The sequence below is a fragment of the Heloderma suspectum genome, chromosome 4 (assembly GCF_057233095.1).
Source record: "Heloderma suspectum isolate Gila_16-S chromosome 4, 16-S_ref, whole genome shotgun sequence".
NCBI classification, from domain to species: Eukaryota; Metazoa; Chordata; class Lepidosauria; order Squamata; family Helodermatidae; genus Heloderma; species Heloderma suspectum.
The window spans coordinates 63,086,804-63,107,298 of NC_139461.1; positions in this window are offsets into that span (position 1 = coordinate 63,086,804).

Below are 20,495 nucleotides of genomic sequence, written 5' to 3' on the forward strand. Positions count from 1 at the left end.
ACAACACCATCCAGATGTAGGATTCTTTGAAAGAGTTTGTCCTTCTGCCGTTCACTTCTAAAATGGCAAAACCTATTTCAAACAGCATATCTTTCTGACCACTATAACCCTACACATGATTTTTATTTGCTATTGGTAATACCTTGCCATTACATGACCCTTCTAATAAAGGTTTGTTTGGATCAGCTGTGTGAGGTCGCTGACTTTTCCCCATAATAAATGCACATCAGAAGCCATAATGGTGTCACTTCACATGGCATCTATAGGCAAAATAAAAACATAAAAAGCATACCTGATGGCTAGAGCTCCAGACATTTTGAGCTGTGGTTCTTATTTAAATCCCTTGTTCAGAGGTTTCCTACTAATGCTGTAATTCCTAAATGAGAAGGCTGTGAATATGTAAGTGCTGCTAATTTGAACAAAACCGAAAGAAAAAGTGTCGCTTTCCAAGCTTGTTGGGAAAAATGAGCTGTCCTCTTAATAATGGACTCTTTGGGCATTGAAAACACACATAGCATTAAGAAAGTTCCATACATTCTGCCTATCACATGCTTCATTAGTATGGATTGATGATTTGCTTCATACACGTGATAACGGATGGCACACATTTCTGTTTATTTATTGAGAGTGGAATATTACTGGAATGTGCATAAACAGTCATTGCTTCTGAAATAGCGCCATGTTTGGAAGGAACATTGGTGTTATCAGACTTGTTAACAGTGGTATTGTTTGATTTAGCTCTGTTCTGTGAATAACGGGATCGGTACTGAAAAGCATCAATATTGCTGCCATTCCTGGCAGGCATTGGAGTATTATGCACACAGATTGGAGCTGATATGTCATTGTACAAATGCAGGGACCCAGAAAATGTCCAGTTATTGAGACCCTACAGCAGGGAGACAATGTCCTATTCATGGGCTCTGCAGTGCCAGGTCAGAGAATGAAACCTAAACTAAGTGTAAAGTTCAAATTAGTTTTGATGAGGACCTCCCTGTGTTTAAGACTTTGGAAAAGACAGATCCTTTCCCAGAATCCCCTGCTAAAGATGTAGCCCACTGTCCTGAATACACGTCATGGGATTATTATAGACAATATACTTGGGGAGTCAGTGCAAAACATGTGAATGTGAAAACAAGAAATTATTTTTTTAAATGTTGATGTGACTCCATTTCCTGTTTCTGAAAACACAACAGAAGCTCTTTTTGTCCTTTTATAACAGGACCACTATTTTAGGAGATGTGCTTTGGAGACTGGTGATAGAAAGAGACACAATAATCTTTATGCATGGTTGGTTGGCTAAAACTATATTTACATGAATTTAAAAGTTGGAAACTGACAGAGATAATCGCCCCCCTTAACATTGCTGACACCATGTGGTCCTTCTTAATAGCTCTTCTTTATGTAACAGCAGCTTGCAGAAACAAATTTAGAAAATTCTTTTTTTATTATTATTTTGCAGGAGGTATAAAATATAAACCATGTCATCAGCATTGGTTATCAGGAATAATACTAGACAACCATTCTGTACCATTAGGCTTCTGCAAAATTTTCATATAAATTGAAAATAAACCTATTCTAAACCATTTCTGAAAACATTCTTATTTTGTGGAAAGGCCAGTCCAAGGAGCTTCTATAGTTTTGCATAATAATATTATCACATTGTGGAGAAAGTGTGACTTGGATAGACTTTTGTCACTCAGGGGAAAAATAGTCTTCCTTGGTACGCTATGGCCATACTTTGAGAGAGGGGGTGGTGTGGTGTGGGAGAGAGAACCAGAAGAAGCCTAAATACAAATTTCTAAATACAAAGCTGCATATCCAGGTGACCTTACCTATAACACAATTTCAGTGTTATTAGCATGTGTGGAAAAAAATCTCAATTTCAATGTTATTAGTGAGGGTAAAAGTGCTGGTTTATTACGGTTGATGTCTGTAGGCTATGCAGCTTCATTTACAGTCCCTTGGGCAGCGATATGTTGAACTCTGTTTTCAACAGGTAACTTCTGAATAATGTTATTGGTAATTGCTTTTTAATACAGAACCTGCTTTGCATTAAAGCAGTCAGCAAAGTCCAGACAGAAGCAACCTTAGTCTGCTCTTTAATTTACCATTTTCCCCCTTCCACTGGATTTTTCTTTAAAATATATTTCAATTGGTTTATAGATGACATATTAAGAAACATTTACTCCCCCTCCCCTCAAATAATATATCTTCTACAGACATAAACATAATGCTGGTCATCAAACTGCAGATATGGTTTATACTTCCAAATGCCTTGAGGAAAGACATTAGAAGTCCTTATGAAACAGAAGAGTGTCATTGCCTTCTAGCGCTTCTGCTTCCCTGAAAGGTTTTATGGGGATGAGATACTGACAGAGAACCATGTTGTGGGTTCCTCAACTATCAGACCTATATGCCACACTTCTTTCCTCTACCGGCATTCACATGGGCTCAATTAGGCACACATGTATTATTATTATTATTATTATTATTATTATTACTTCTGTTTCTTAAATATTTTCTAACTTTTCTTATACAGGGAAAGAAGTAATGTCTACCTATCTGTCCACCCTCGACCCCATTTCTCCTGTTTCAGACTGAAACAATTTCCATAAGGAGTTACGACAGTGGCAAATACAGGCACTGTTGTGATCCTGGTACAGCATTTTCCTCAATTACTGCATGTGTTCATAACTAACCCCACACCACAAGCAACCATGTTACATCTTTGGTTCACCCCCCCCCCCAGAAAGGACATGGGGGGGTGTTGCAAGGCTATGCAGACTCGCACTGCCCTGACCCACACCCTAGTCATGCCCACCACTGCTAATGGTGGTGGAAACAATTCCCCGCCATCCACACGTTCAGGTGGCATGGGAAAGGACTCTCCACTTGTACTGATAACCTACCTACTCCATGCTCCCGTGGGTTCCATCATATCTCCTGTTGGGTCAGATTTCCAGAGAAGGTTAATTAGGTTTGGCTTGGGGTTATTGCCAGGTTCCTGACAGTCGGTAACATTTAGTAGAGGCTGAGAAGCTTGCAGGGACTCACAGATGAAGGAAAATACAAATCTGCTATCACAGAGATATTCCCTTCCCCTTTCCTGAACTAAGTTGAAGATAATGGGTCTGTTTCCAAGGTTAACAGATGGTCCATCTTAGCTCAAGAAATGGAGACAGTTTTATGTGTTTATTTGTTTTTGTTTTGGGGGTAACTCCCTGGCTGCATTTTTATAATAACTCTATGGCAGTGAACCAAAAATGCCTCAGGTATAAATAATGTTAAACTGGGTTGTTGACCTACTCAGGGGATGTAAAAGACCTTGAATTCATGTTCCAGACAAGCTACTAAATCAGGGGGAGACCTGGAGTTGGTTATCAACATCTGCAGTTTCTCACTGGTAAAATGGTTTTGTGAAAGCCAGCCTAGTGCCTGGAGACCAAGGAGATACTCTGCAATGAGGCAGTAGAGAGAAGGCTGGCCATGGTAGTTGCCTTATAAGGCATGAGGTAAGGCAGGGGTCCCCAACCTTTTTCAGCCTGTGGCGCATTTGGAGTCCTGATGAAGTGCCATGGGTACGAGTGACAAAATGGCCACTGTGTATGTATTTTTATTTATTACATTTATATCCCACTTTTTTTCCTCCTTATGGAACCCAAGGCGGCATATATAGTCTTCCTCTTCCTCCTCCATTTTATCCTCACAACAACATGTGTAGGCATGTCTACTCACAAAATGGCCACCATGGAAGGGTGTGGCTATTTTATTAATTTATTTATTTCTACACCACCCAATAGCTGAAGCTCTCTGAGCGGTTCACAAAAATTAGAACCACAAAGTGCAGCATAAAACATTATAAAATATAAAAGCTTAAAACCACAAAATAACAGTACAATCAGAATAAAACCTAGCAGCAATGCAGAGATTTAAAATACAGATTTAAAATACCAGAGCTAAGACTACAAAGCTAAAATGCTAAAATACTGGGAGAATAAAAAGGTCTTCACCTGATGCTGGAAGGAGTACAATGTAGGTGCCAGACGAACTTCTCTAGGGAGCTCATTCCACAGCTGGGCTGCCACAGCAGAAAAGGCCCTCTTCCTGGTAGCCGCCCACCTCACTTCCTTTGGCAGGAGCTCATAGAGAAGGACCCCTGGAGATGATCTTAGGGTCCGGGCAGGCTCATATGAGAGGAGGTGATCCTTCAGATAACCTGGCCCCAAGCCATTTGGCCTTGGCTATTCACAAGATGACCACCCTGATCAGGTCAGAAAGATAAGACTGCAAAATAGTTCAAATATGAAATAATGTACTAACAAATAAATAAAACACAAATACAAACATTCAGATATTCCTGGCAGAGAAATACAATCCACAAACATTCAACCATTCCTGCCATAGTAATAGAAACATCCGAACTTGTCAGCACAGCCTTAGCATGCATAGAAGGATCAGAGGCATCAATCATTATGATTTTTATATGGGATCTCCCTCAAACCAACCTGAAATTGCAGATCACATTGCAGATCTGTGATTTTATGGTGGTTTGGGGGAGATCACATGTACAAATCATGAGTAAGAGGGTGACCATTTTTAATCCTACTGGGAAATTCAACTTTAAAAATAGCAACGAATGGCACCATTAAAAAAGGACTACTAACATGTTAGTACTAACTGGCATAAGCTTTCATGGGCTATTACCAACTTCAGTCACAAAAGAGACACTCCATATCACATGAGTGTGTGTGCACACACACACAGAGAGAAATGTGCCACTGAGGAGTCTCTGAAACCTATTACATTGGCCAATCAGAAAACAAGAGGGCATGTCAAAACTGCAAGTGAAGGTACATAGACTTAAAATGATAGAGAAACCAGGTCCATATACTTAAAAATATAGGCCAACCACAAAGTTCACAGACATGCCTTATATACATGGAAATGACCACAAGGGTGCCATTAAGGGCTGCATTAATAGAAGCATAGCTTCCAAATCCCGGGAAGTACTAGTTCCCCTCTACTCAGCACTGGTTAGGCCTCATCTGGAGTACTGTGTCCAGTTCTGGGCACCACATTTTAAGAAGGATGCAGACAAACTGGAGAGGGTTCAGAGGAGGGCAACAAAGATGATCAGAGGACTGGAAACAGAGCCCTGTGAGGAGAGGCTGAAAGAACTGGGCATGTTTAGCCTTGAGAAGAGAGGACTGAGGGGAGATATGATAGCCCTCTTCAAGTACTTGAAAGGTTGTCACAGATAGGAAGGCCAGGATCTCTTCTTGATCATCCCAGAGTGCAGGACACACAATAATGGGCTCAAGTTACAGGAAGCCAGAATCCGGCTGAACATCAGGAAAAACATCCCGACTGTTAGAGCAATACGACAATGGAACCAATGATCTAGGGAGGTGGTGGGCTCTCCCACACTGGAGGCATTCAAGACGAGGCTGGACAGCCATCTGTCAGGGATGCTCTGACTTGGATTCCTGCACTGAGCAGGGAGTTGGACTCAGTGGCCTTGTAGGCCCCTTCCAACCCTACTGTTCTATGATTCTATGATCCTAAGGCCTCATGGGCACACCTGAGCCCTTGGGAGCCCTGTTGGAGACCCCTGAAGTAGGGTGAAATGATGAGTATTGGTTGACTGAAGGATGGGATATAAATGCTATAATAAACAAACACATTATCAGAGTATTCCTGGCCTGCTTAAGGCTGAGACAGGGCAAGGAGGTTCTATTTCCATGGTAACAGGATGACTTCCTGTGCTGCTGTGAGAATTCATGCTCTTGTGGGAAGAAATAGGGAAGCAAACAGCCTATGCACTGAAAACACCTCCTATAAAGGCTCTGGTAAGGCTGGGGAGGCGATACCTCAAAACTCCTGAGAACTGTTAGGCAGCCCAGGTAGGAGGAAAAGTAGCCATGTGATCAGAATCCCTGTCCATTCAGCTGAGGCCTTTTCTGTTTATTTATTTATTTATATTTTTGGCCTGCTTTTCAGGCAAATGTTGTCTTCTTAAGTCTCTCACATCAATGAAAGAGACAGAGAGAGGTCCTGTCTTCAGGCATTTAAACTAAGAATACAAGATACACAAAGGAAGGAGAGTGGAAGGAAAAGGTATGGATTTTATAAAATCCATTCCATCTGCATTTCATGCATTGTCAGGTGCCTTTTGTTCCATTGTCCCCTCATTGGCGGAATTGGATTTTTTTCAGTTTCTCAAATTTGCACAAATTCGTATGTGTGAAAATTCACACACAATTGTGTGAAATTCACAAATCCTCCCCGCTTCCCCAAATGTGCATTTTCTTGCTTTAGCCTATGGGGGAAATGCACATTTTTAACCATTTTAAAAAATATTTATGTAATTTTCTATTACTAAATTTGCATAACATTCCAGAAAGTAAAAAAAAAACACCCAGTCCATAAGTCTGCAGAACTTGAGAAAAGCTGGTCTGCTGTGGAATCCATGGGTTGGATTCACAGAAATCCGAACTCATTTGATTCCGTTGTGGATTTCTCCGACATCCCTATTCGACAATGTTAGAAGAAAGTGGTGAAACAGGCAGTTATATTCAGTTGGGGCCAGGCTGGTCTTCCCTTCATGATGGCCTTGCTTAGGTAGAGGTGCAGCAATGACTTAGCAGCCTTTGTTCCTCTGACGGGTGGCAGAGGCCTAAGTGTGGGGAAAGCTCCCTTCCTCATGAGGAGAAAACTGCCAAGGATATGTTACAGGGAGTGGTACTCCCCGGTTTCCCCAAAGAGAATAAGAATACTAAAAGGGTTGCTTCAAAGGAAAATAAAATGAGAATTGTATACAGACTGTGTACAAAATTATGTAGAAATGATTAATAACTGCAAGATAACCTGCCTGCCATTATTTCCGGACTAGATAATTCAGTGGAACCATCTCCAAGAAGGTAGAAGAGGAAAAGGAATAATGACTGAAAGAGCAGCACAGCAGCAGTGGCCCAGTAACGATACTGGACTGCACACAACATTGATGTCTGTTGGCCTCTGTGCCTGTGTAGCATAACAATGTTTCCACTGCACAGATATAGACCTCTACTCCCATCCGAGTCACTACTTGGTTGTGACAGCCAGTATACACATAGGCCCATCCTACTCGGTGGCTGCTTGGTAGCGGCAGTGATGAATTGCAGCCTGATAAGTCACCTTTTAGATAGGGGGCCATCACTCTTTCTCTCCATTTCAGAATACATGTGATTATTCCTCAAAAGCAGCGGTTCCCCTGATTATTATGTGGTATAAAATGTAGCCACAACACATGCCCTTAAAACAGCTCTTTTTGCAATGAAATCCTGAACACCATACCAAGAGTAGGAGTTTGGACCTTGCTGTGAGTCTTTTCGCTTCTACTGAACACCGGAATAGCTCCCTCATCCACTACAGTGGCAGCTGCTGAGTTCCAGGATTATATGGATGTGCCTAATATATACACCAGAGCCTTCTGAATGATTGATTTATGACTAGAAAGACATTAATTTGTCATTTCCCATATCCATTTCTATATTCCATTTTCTTTCTGAGACATTTTGAACATAAATGTATACTAGAATACTGTTTTATTATTTATTTGAATATTTATGTACCAATTTATTTGAGAAAAAAAGCTGATGTAGATAAAGATCATTCTAACAATTTCAGTGGAGCTATTTCAACTTAGCTGAAGGCTCAAGCAAAAGCAAGACATCCAAACCTGGATTTTTATCTCTCTGGGTCCCTCTGGCTGGCCCCTCTGTATTTTCTAGGGTGGATAATACCATTCAGTTGCCTTATTGATTGTAGTGGTTTTGTACATCTGAAGGAAGATCAAAGCATAGTATTTAGGCCATATTAGATGTGTTTCCTCCATAGGAACAGAGTAGCTAATTCATTTTTGTTTAGTGATGAATGTGTGCTACAGTCAGTAAGAATTCAATCTATTATTAGCTAACAGGAATGAGTGAGGGAGAAGTGCTATAATGCACATTGTGGTCAAAGCCTTGAAAAGAGTAATGGCTCTAAGATCAATCTAACATACCAACCAGCAAATATGCTGCAAAAGCATCCTCACAGAACTTCAGTGGTGCACAATATTTATAAGAACATTAACACATTGGCCCCAAACCAGAGATCCTTTGGTGCAGCATGTAAAGATCTTCCCCTTCTCCACCACTGAACAGACAATTAGGACAAAAGTTAACTTCTGGAGGGCCAAAATTCAGTCCCCCTGTCCCCATAGGTCAGGAGTAAGGAATCTCTTTCAGCCCAAGGGATAAATTGAATTTTGGAGAAACTCTAAAGGGCAGCATTCCGGTGGTGATGGGGCCCAAAGTCAAAAGGGTGATGCCAAGGCAAAAGGGGTGGGGCTAAAATACAAAAATACCAGTATATTTTAGCTTAACACTCAGGGAAACGTTTCAACCTTTTAGAATGGAGGGAAAATGCACAGAAGCTGGAAAATCATCAAAGGAGCTGGAAGAAGTGCAGAAGAGTGCAACTAAAATGATCAAGGAGCTGGAGCATCGCCCCCATGAGTGAAGGTTACAACAGCTGGGATTGTTTAGCTTGGAAAAAGGAGGATAACCAGAGACATGATAGAGGTGTGCAAAATTATGCATGGTGTGGAGAATGTGGATAGGAGACCTCATGAGCCTGAGGTTTCTGCCCCTGACACAGATGATCAATGACATCAGATCTGACAGTCCCAACATTGCGTGTTGTGATGGTGGTTGTGTGGGTGTGTAGTGTAGTGACAGATTGCTATGTGTGTTCTGGACAGGGATGGGCAAACCTGTCTATTTTGGTTTCCCTCAGTTTCTTTTTTTTCCCATTCTTAAGTCTGGATTGTCCCAAGCTCGAAGAAAAGAGTTTGCATGAAAATCTTCATGCATTTTTGTGAACATTTCTCCTAATACATGCATTTCTGTATACAATTTTTCCTAATAACTTCTGTAAACCTTCTTTAACTTCTGTGAACCGCCCAGAGATCTTCAGCTATGGGGCAGTATAGAAATGTTAACAACAACAACAACAACAACAACAACATACAGAGTTTTTGCAAACAATTTTCCTAATATTTTTAATGTTATTTTCATTAATAAAAGCATTTTATATGTACTAATATACAATTTTTTTTGGGGGGGGAATGCATTTGTTGACTGGAGAACTCCATTGCAAAATTTGGAGAAGTGTGAATTTTGAAGGATAGCTGAGTTTCAATTTGCATATTGGTCTGACAGTACAAAACTAGGCAAATTTGAATTAAAATGTGAACTGAATGAATTTCTCCCCCAACCCTAAATCTGTATGCTGGATAAGAATGTATCCCACATTACCATTTTGAGAGCACTGTGGTAAATCCAGAAGGGGCATTCCTTTGCACAGGACACAACATGACAGTTCTGGGTTCAGTTTATCCCTATGTGGAACACTATTTTCCATACTATATTAACACTATTGTAGCTGTTGTCCACTGGAATTTGTTATGGCCTTTCTGGCATGTTTGGTCATCATTTTGATGTCACTGGGACATACTCCCAGTTAGGGATGCAAATGCAAGGACATCGTAAGGAAATATGACCATGCTTCAGGGACCGCTACAGTAGTTTTATGAGAACACTGGCTAAATGAAGAGGGGGATAGCAATGTATAGTACAGAAGCTGTGGGCAGGAGGCAGCAAGGAGCAGCAGCTGGGAGACTTGCAGTATCTGAATTTGTTTGTAAGCAGATTCTGGGATTTTTCTTTATCTAAGACCCATATCAGCTTGGTTCAGGTCTTACCAGAAGTAACGTCAAGGAACAGAGCCACGATCCTATGAGAAACTGCTTTATACTAACAATTGTTGCATAGTAGTTAAGAGTGTGGGACTAAGACTTGGGACATCTTGGGTTCTAGTCCCCACTCGGTCATGAAGCTCACCGGGTGACTTTGGGCCAGTCACTGACTCTCAGCCTAACCTACCTCACAGGGCTGTTGTGAGGATAAAATGGAGAGGAGGAGGAGAATGTAAGCTGCCTTGGGCTCCTTGGAGGAAACGCGGGATATAAATGTAACACATAAATAAATAAACAAATAAAATTTGCCACGTGGCAAATTGTTACTATAAAGCATAAACGTATAGTCCATGAAAGCTTATCCTAGATTAAATGCATTAGTCTTTAAGGTGCCACAAGACTCTTTGTTGTTTTTGCACCAATAGACAAACACAGCTACCCTCTGTAAAGTATAAAGCAGTTTTCTATTGGATTCATGGTCATTTTAACCATGCCAATGCAAACTCCAAACAGGGGCTGTTTGCTGTAGTTGAAATGACTGCAACTACTTGAGGAACCACTTCACTTCACAGAACACATGGCTCCCACAACGTTTTGCTTCAACCAACCACCAGTGCAGGTGACTGATTGTATCGTTCCCATCCCAACTTATCTTGCCACCTGAAGTGAGAACGTGCACCGCCTTGCACCATTCCCGCCTCTACCTTGCACCCTTTCCTGGCTGTGGGGCTCTTACGAGAGCTCACTCCTGTCCCAAGACAGCTCACGGGAACTCTCGTGAGATCTCACTCTTGTTCAGACATGCTCTTGCAAGATTTTGGGCATGCTCTCACGAGAGTTCAGCCAATCTCTCTGCAGTGTGAGGAAGTGGTGGCACGCGACTGCTCCGGAATCCCCCCCAACCACCCTCTCACAGTGGGCAAGTGCCTGGTGGGGCTTCTCAAAGCGCCTGCTTGAGGTGGTGGGCTAGCAGTGGGCCCTTCTGGTGGGGTGGGGGTGAGGGAGCAGTGCAGTTCACTGCTCGTCTTGCTCCACTGCCTGGTGCAGGTGCATCAGTCTGTATCATGGTGGGGCCAGCCCTTGATGGCATATATGAATCAGTCCTAAATATTCTAGACTTGGAATATTCTCTCAGTTAGGGATGATGGAGAATTCCGCCACTGATTCAAATGAGGCCAGATTCTTTGGACTCCGGTATACGTGGTGGAATGGCACCACTCACCTCCGCCTCCCAAGTCCAGCTCCGGATCCTTTGCCATTACCGTTTCACTGGGAGAAATACAGCCGCAAGTGGCGTAGTGGACACCACTTGTGGGCATAAAGCACTGGTTTTTTTACCTAAATAGAGCCGTAAACGGCTGCATTTAGGTTAAACTCAGCGCTTTATGGCGGCAAGTGGTGTCCAATATGCCATTTGCGGCTGTATTTCTCCAAGGAATACAGTAATGGCGGCTGCCATTACCGTATCGCCAGCACCGCGGAGCTGGAGTGCAGCTCTCAAAATCCTCTGGATGCAGAGCTGCTCTGGAGGATTCTGAGGGGGAGGAACAGATCACCTCTCCCCCCATTGCAGGACCCCCCCCCCCCCGGAATGGCAAGTAGGGGTTTCATACATCCCTACTCTCAGTTGTATAATTATCTGAGATAATGGGCCTATCATGTCCCCTCACACTTGACTCCTTTAAAATTCACTCAGAGAATGGCGTGCATGTTGTTTCAGCATAGAAGAATGAGTAGTGACCATGGCCTCAGCTACAAAAGGCACTTGATTGCCTTTGCTTCCTATAGCTACATGTATGGAACGCTGGACATTATCTTTATATCTGGCAATCCCAGCAGGCAGAGTAGAGACATGACTGGATTGCAGCTATGTGCTCTGTTTTCCAGAATCTCTGATATAACTCTGATGCTAATTAATTGTGGTCTTATGAGAAGATGTATCCATATAGCACCCACCCACCAAACCAGTCAGTTAATTTTATTTCTTTATTTGTTTGTTTGTTTGTTTGTTCGTTCATTTCATTTCTATACTGCCCAATAGCCAAAGCTCTCTATTTAATTTATTTAGGGAGCAATCCTGTGGACACGAGACATTGTCTAGAGGGCCACAGGATTGTTCGGTTTCTGGGATCTGAGGTCAGAGCCAGGGCTCCAACCTTGGTTTCCAGAAACCGTGCTCCCTGCCCCCTTGTAGCCGGCTGTGTCTCCGCACTCAGAAACAGTGTGTGGGGCGGACGAAAACAAGCGGGGCAGGGAGGGGTGGAGACCATGGAAGCTGCATAACCCAAAGCCACAAAAATGCAGGGCAATTTTTCAGGCAAAAATGCAGGGCAGCCAGATCCCCTCCGTGCTCCAGCTGCCCTGCATAAGATAGGCAGCAGCCTCTGATTTCACAGGCTGGCGTCTCTCCAGATAGGACTCTGCCCTGAAAGAATTTCTAGGCTACTTTTCAGGGCAGGAGCCCTCCCAATTCAGCCACTTAATCTATCCCTAAATATTTGAACTGCATTTTCCTAGCTCTGCCTTATGGCAAGAACCCCCAAATTCAGTCTTCTAAAAACAACCCCATAAAGATTTTAGTCTTCTGTGTTTCTGAAGCATACTGCTCTTGGTTTTCTACAGGCACTGCAAAGTGATACGGAGCTGAATTTTCCCTGTTCACTCCAGTGGAAGTGCATTCATAGAGCTGCAATGAACAGGGTCTTCTGCATGTGTGCTTTGAAGCTTTGGTATCAAAGGCAATAGAACAGCTCTAGACTGGGGGTTCTGTCTTTACGTTTGATCCAGTTTCATTTTATTTACAGTAGAATTTCATGTCAAAATAGCATTCATTTGTCAGGCTACATGCTGTATTAATAATCCTAAAACTCCTACAAATTGTAGTTCAATATTAAAAGAACACACACCCCACTTTATTCTTACAATATCAGGAGTAAAATACACATCTGAAAATAAGAAATGGCAATATTGCCCTACGGGAAAAAAACCTTTTGTATTGATCTATTATTTCTCAGCTTGAAATATGCCACTATTGTACATCCACTTGATTATAAGCCTTGTTAGTACATCCCCAGTTGATTCAACGTGAGTGCTTCTGACATTTCTAAAGTTACTCACATATTCCACCAAGCAGCAGGGAAAAGCTTGCTAATGAAGAAATAACAAGCTGAAGATTTGAATAAATATTTAGCTGATTGCAGGGAGGTACAGTTAATTTTTGTTTTAATGCTGGCCACTGAGAAAACACAATCAGATGGTTTCTTGTGTCCTCTGAAAATGTGTTCTTGTGGTGTTTCTTTTCCTGTGCCACAGGGCACTTTCATTTCCTGATTCTATTATATACTAAGTGGCCACCTGAACCTTCCAATGAACTTGTTCTATTGTGTTTTTCTATTTTTAATCCTGAAAGAGTAAACACATTTCTCATCAGATGTGTTACAGACTGCTATACATTGCAGAGATTTATGAAGGTGCCACTAGGTTATTACAGAGCCATTCATTTATAAATAAGTGTCCATTCTGAAAGGAAGCCAGAAATGATAGCAGCGTTTTCCATCATTTCAAAAATCTATATTTAAAAAATGATGCAGGTTTTTTTATGGCGGCAACAGCTCTATTGCTGTAATTTGGACTTCATGCTTTTCAATGTCTGCATGTTTCCAGACCTAATGTATGATTCAGGTACAAAAAAAGATGATGCATTAGATCCTTAAGAACACAGGTTGCAAAAAGAAATGTATGGCTGTTTCAATATTCATTTATAATACCCAGAGTGCAATCTGCAGTCCTTGCTCACTGCCCATCATCCAGACTGCAAATAAATACCTTGTTTTGGATTTCAGGAGCCTTTTGTGAACTTTGGTGTGAAATGTCTTCCTTGACATGCTTTTCAGACAATGACATGCTGATTTTTCTGAGAACATAACTGCCTTTCCATAGACTACACTATATCTAAACCTAGAAGGTTTTAGCCACTTGTGGAAAGGCTTATATATCCCTGGCCGACATTTAATTTTTAAACTGGAAGAACTTAATTGAGCAAGGGCACAAGAGCCAGCAACATGGATTCAATCAATTGGCATGCTCCCCTGTGAGCTGAGACACAGCAAAAGTGTACTCTAAGGCTGCAAACCTACACAAACACACCTAGGAGTAAGCCCCATTGAAAACTATGGGACTTACTTCTGAGTAATTATGCACAGCATTGTGCTAAACACCTTCTCCATTGTATGAACAGTCAAATGGAAGCTTGAATAGAGTCTTCTCCATGTTCAACCATCCCAGTCTTTCATTCTGAGGCCCAAATTAGAGACGCCTGGAGGGCAAAGGATGCAGTTAGAAGACAGGGAAACCTGTTGTCCTAAGGCCCTCACCCTAATTTTGATAGTCGTCTGCAAGCAGTCAGTTCAGACTTCTGGCAAGAGTAATCTGTCCCTCTCCTAACAGTCCTCTGGGCAGGGAGAAAGAGAGGGAGAAGTGGGCCCAGCCCACCAAGCTCTGGGTCAACCCACAACAGGCATGTGGTTCCTGACAGATTAACCCCTGTGGGAATGTACCACTCAACAAAAAAAAGTTCCCCACCCCTGTTATAGGAAAAAATGCTGATGGCTCTGACAAACACGTTGAGTCAAGCTCCCTGACGATGATTAGAAACTATGTGCTTATTGGAAATGGGTAGAATTGTTTGTTCTTAGAAAATTACAGCAAGGAATTCATACAACTCCAGTGTTGCTAGATATGCAATTGATCCAGCCGGAGCAATCCACGTGCAAACAGGCTTCAATGTGTGACTCCCTTGTTCAGTGTGTAAAAGGGTGCTAGGTGGTTTAGAAAACCCTTCATCAAACACCTGCATCTAGACACACTGTGGCCCATGCTAGATCATCTGCCACAACAACAGACAGTTGTGTGGTCAGCTTTAATGCACTTGGAAAAGAGGAGCAAGATCCAGCCCTCCACAGGCGATTGGCGCAGAGCTTGTGCATAATCCTCATGTGTTTGCATCTGTGGATTAGATGCCTGGTTACAAAAGTCTAGCCCACTAACAGAGGAGAATGACTATTGTATCACAGACTTTTATCTAAGCATCAAGGAACTTTCTTTCTTTGAGAGTACTGTTTAATGAAATGCAAAATGCCATATTTTGGGCATACGTTCTGTTCTTCATTTTGCTGTGAGTTTGGTGAAAGGGTCAGGAAGAAGTCCCAGATGCATCAGTTATTATCACTGGAGAGTTCCTCATTTCCATTCAAAAATAACTGAATGACATATCTGGAAGGGTTGTAGTCCATAGCTGTCAATATACACGTGATCTTGAGATGGCATCTTGGAACATTTGATGTCTGCATACTTAAACTCAGTAGAAGGTCCAGTCCTGTCTGAACAAGATATTCTTCTTTGCTGATTTGTTTAAAATAAGTTTAAAATATAATTGCCAATCCCACAGACACACCACTGAACAATGCTGTAGTTACGTATACCGATGGATTGAACTGAATGGTTCAAATGCAATAAGGATTCTATTTATTTCCATTCATAAAACAATTTGGAATGGCAATTTAAGTAATGACAGAAGTTAATAGAATAATATGAAAAGAATCCTATCAAATATTTAAATTAATCTGAAATATGCATAATCTTAAAACTTCTGGCGCCATATCTGTAGTTTAGGATCAGCGTTGATATAAGCATCTTTATTGTGGATTAAAAATGAGAGTTCAGTATGTAAATATGCCAATAAAATACTAGGCTTTAATAAAGTAAAATTTAAAAGTAATTGATATTCTGAGAAAGTCAACCAGCTAAATCATGCATGCATGCTGCAGACACACACACACACACACACACACACACACGTCTTTTGCCCTTGTTGGCAGGCTGCTTGGCATGACACTCTGCCCCAGTACTTTGCATGGCTTGGTCCTGTCACTTTAAGAAGTTCAGCTTGGCCCCTGGTGTAAAGGCAAACCTGAAGGGGCCTGTCTGGCTGGAATGGGCAAAGAGGCAAAAAGCAAGTGCTCGTTGTTGTTGTTCAGTCGTTCAGTCGTGTCCGACTCTTCGTGACCCCATGGACCATAGCACACCAGGCCTTCCTGTCCTGCGCTCTCTCCCGGAGCGTGCTCAAGTTCATATTCATTGCATCCGTGATGCTATCTAGCCATCTCATCCTCTGCCATCCCCTTCTCCTTTTGCCTTCAGTCTTTCCCAGCATCAGGGTCTTTTCCAGGGAGTTTTCTCTTCGCATTAGGTGGCCAAAATATTGGAGCTTCAGCTTCATTATCTGTCCTTCCAATGAGCACTCAGGGTTGATTTCCTTTAGGATGGACTGATTGGACCTCCTTGCAGTCCAGGGGACTCGTAAGAGTCTTCTCCAGCACCACAGTTCGAAAGCATCAATTCTTCGGCGCTCAGCCTTCCTTATAGTCCAGCTCTCACAGCCATACATTACTACTGGGAAAACCATAGCTTTGATTAGACGGACCTTTGTCGGCAAGGTGATGTCTCTGCTTCTTACTATGCTGTCTAGGTTGGCCATAGCTTTCCTCCCAAGGAGCAAGCGTCTTTTAATTTCATGGCTACAGTCACTGTCTGTGGTGATCTTGGAGCCCAAGAAAGTAAAATCTGTCACTGCTTCCATTTCTTCCCCTTCTATATGCCAGGAAGTGATGGGGCCAGATGCCATGATCTTCGTTTTTTTAATGTTGAGTTTCAAACCAGCTTTTGCACTCTCCTCTTTCACCCTCAACAAGAGGCTCTTGAGATCCTCTTCGCTTTCTGCCATTAGGGTGGTATCGTCTGCATATCGGAGGTTGTTGATAATTCTCCCAGCAATCTTAATTCCGACCTCTGATTCATCCAACCCGGCATTTCTCATGATGTACTCTGCATATAAGTTAAATAAGCAGGGTGACAATATGCAGCCTTGTCGTACTCCTTTCCCAATTTTGAACCAATCGGTTGTTCCATGTCTGGTTCTTACTGTTGCTTCTTGACCCTCGTACAGGTTTCTCAGGAGACAGGTAAGGTGGTCTGGTACTCCCATCACTTTCAGAATTTGCCACAGTTTGTTGTGATCCACACAATCAAAGGCTTTAGCGTAGTCAATGAAGCAGAAATAGACGTTTTTCTGGAATTCTCTTGCTTTCTCCATGATGCAGCGAATGTTGGCGATTTGATCTCTAGTTCCTCTGCCTCTTCGAAACCCAGCTTGTACTTCCGGTAGTTCTCGGTTCGCATACTGCTGAAGCCTAGCTTGTAGGATTTTGAGCATCACCTTGCTGGCATGTGAAATGAGCGCAATTGTGCGGTAGTTTGAACACTCTTTGGCGTTGCCCTTCTTTGGAATTGGAATGTAAACTGACCTTTTCCAGTCTTGTGGCCACTGTTGAGTGTTCCAGAGTTGTTGGCATATTGAATGCAGCACTTTAACAGCATCATCTTTTAGGATTTTAAATAGCTCGGCTGGAATACTGTCATCTCTGCTAGCTTTGTTGTTACTAATGCTTCCTAAGGCCCACTTGACTTCACTCTCTAGGATGTCCGGCTCAAGTTCAGTGACCACACTATCATGGCTATCAGGGACATTCAGATCTTTCCTGTATAGTTCTTCTGTGTATTCTTGCCACCTCTTCTTAATCTCATCTGCTTCTGTTAGGTCCCTGCCTTCTTTGTCCTTTATCATGCCCGTCTTTGCACAAAACGTTCCCTTGAGATCTCCAATTTTCTTGAAGAGATCTCTAGTCTTTCCCATTCTGTTGTTTTCCTCGATTTCTTTGCATTGTTCATTTAAGAAGGCCTTCTTGTCTCTCCTTGCTATTCTCTGGAACTCTGCATTCAGTTGGCTATATCTTCCCCTTTCTCCCTTGCTTTTCGCTTCCCTTCTTTCGTGAGCTACTTGTAAAGCCTCATCAGACAGCCACTTTGCTTTCTTGCATTTCTTTTTCTTTGGGATGGATTGAGTTGCTGCCTCCTGAACAATGTTACGGACCTCCGTCCATAGTTCCTCAGGCACTCTGTCTATCAGGTCTAATCCCTGAAATCTATTCCTCACCTCCACTGTATATTCATCAGGGATATGATTGAGGTCATACCTGAACGGTTTAGTGGTTTTCCCGATGTTCTTCAATTTAAGCCGAAATTTTGCAAGAAGCAGCTCATGATCTGAGCCACAGTCAGCTCCAGGTCTTGTTTTTACTGACTGTATGGAGCTTCTCCATCTTTGGCTGCAAAGGACATAATCAATCTGATTTCGATATTGACCATCTGGTGACGTCCATGTGTAGAGTCGCCTCTTGTGCTGTTGGAAAAGAGTGTTTGCTATGATCAGCATGTTCACTTGGCAAAACTCTATTAGCTTTTGTCCTGCTTCATTTTGTACACCAAGGCCATGCCTGCCTGTTATCCCGGTGATTTCTTGACTTCCTACTTTAGCATTCCAATCCCCTATGATGAAGAGGACCTCTTTTTTTGGTGTTAGTTCTAGAAGGTGTTGTAGGTCTTCATAGAACCGATCAACCTCAGCTTCTTCGGCCTCCGTGGTTGGGGCATAGACTTGAATTACTGTGATGTTGAATGGTTTGCCTTGGATTCGTACTGAGATCATTCTATCATTTTTAAGATTGTACCCCAGTACTGCTTTTCCCACCCTTTTGTTGACTATGAGTGCTACTCCATTTCTTCTAAGGGATTCTTGCCCACAATAGTAGATATGATGGTCACCTGAATTAAATTTGCCCATGCCTGTCCATTTTAGTTCGCTGATTCCCAAGATGTCGATGTTCAATCTTGCCATCTCATGTTTGACCACCTCCAGCTTACCTTGATTCATTGATCTGACATTCCAGGTTCCTAAACAATATTGTTCTTTACAGCATCGGATTTTCTTTTCACCGCCAGACACATCCACAGCTGAGTGTCCTTTCGGCTTTGGCCCAGCCGCTTCACTCTTTCTGGCACTACTTGGAAATACCCTCTGCTCTTCCCCAGTAGCATATTGGACACCTTCCGACCTGAGGGGCTCATCTTCCGGCGTCATCTCTTTTAGCTTTGTGATACGTTCCATGGGGTTTTCTTGGCAAGAATACTGGAGTGGGTTGCCATTTCCTTCTCCAGTGGACCACATTTTGTCAGAACTCTCTGCCATGACCTGTCCGTCTTGGGTGGCCCTGCACGGCATAGCTTATGGCTTCACTGAGTTACGCAAGCCCCTTCGCCACAACAAGGCAGTGATCCATGAAGGGGAAGTGCTCGTGCCATGACGTAATTGGGATGTGGTCACAAACCCAGGACCAAAATTCAGCACTGTGATTCAATCAAGCCACTCCAAGTTAAGTGCCTCACCAATATACTAGGCACAGTACTCAGGAGGATGTAGGCAGGAACACACCGGAGGCAAAGAGTCACCTACCTCCAAGGTGCTGCATAATTAGTTATAATTGCAATGGTTGGGTGGAGGTTCCCCACTCTGACGCCTTGCAATCTCAGAGAAATACTGCCTTGATTAGATTAAGCCCACCCTGTGTCCATTTTATTGAGACTATTGTCCACTCTGATCAAAGATATCTCCTCCTCTTTTGTTTGCTTGGTCTAAGTTGGACCCAGAGCTTTTATCACTTTGTGCCCTTTGTTCAAACACTATAAGAACTCCAAACTCTTAGACTCTGTGTTTTCTGGCCTCCCTAAGATTTGGTACTCCATGTCTTTGGTTGCATGACAAGCCCCGTGTACCTGACTGCATCCACTGGCTCTTGCTGCGTTGCTGAAATCTCTTCAAGCCCTCTAGCTGAAAACAGCTAGCAGTGCAAATCTGTGTAAGTTTATTCAGATGGAAGTCCCATTATGTTCAATGGGATTTATTTCCTGTTCAGTATTGCAACCTAAGCCAAGTTAGCCAACTGAAAATGTGCAGCAGCCATAGTACAAAACTTGACCAAACAATCAGCAGCAAAACTGTGGATTCAAAACAAGAACAGGGGTGGGGAACCCCAGTTCTGGGGTTCCCATCCGACTCTTCCAGGGTTCCCCAGAGCGCTGTGCCTCCTTCTCCTAGCCCCACCCTCCTTTCCCCAACCACTGATTGTTTGGTGGTTTCCTGGCCTTTGTGCAGTTTTTTCCCCATTCTGAAAGGCTGAAATGCCTACACCTAAGGTGTAGCTTCTGGAAATAAGAGCTTTAGGGAGCAATCCTATGGCTGCTAGACAGTGGCTAGATGGCCATAGGATATGTGGTTTTCTGGGAACTGACCTCCCCCCACTTCTTCACTGCCTCCAAGGCAGCATGGAACAGCCCCGTGCTCCGCGCTTGCAAGAGGAGCGCAAAGTGCCCCCAAAGGGGTGTTCTGGGGGGCGTTGCAGGGTGGGAAGGGCAGAAATGCCTGTATGACACATCCAATGTGTCGTACAGCAGCCTTCTCCACCGCTCAGCCCTCCCACGGCTAGACAGCTGCAGTTGGATGTCTAGCTGAAAATGCAGGGCAGGAGAAGCACAGAGGGAGCGATCCCCTCCATGCTTCTCCTGCCCTGCTTTGGATAGGCGGTCGCCTCCAAGTTTGGACGTGGCCTCCTATCTGAATAGAATTGCGCCCTTAAAGTACAATATATTTTGTATTTTTTGTATTTTTATTTGGACCCATCCCCTTTGCCTTTGGCCTCATGCACTGCTGGAATGCGTCCCCAAGAGCTTCTCAGAAATTGAATTCACCCCTCAAACTTAAAGA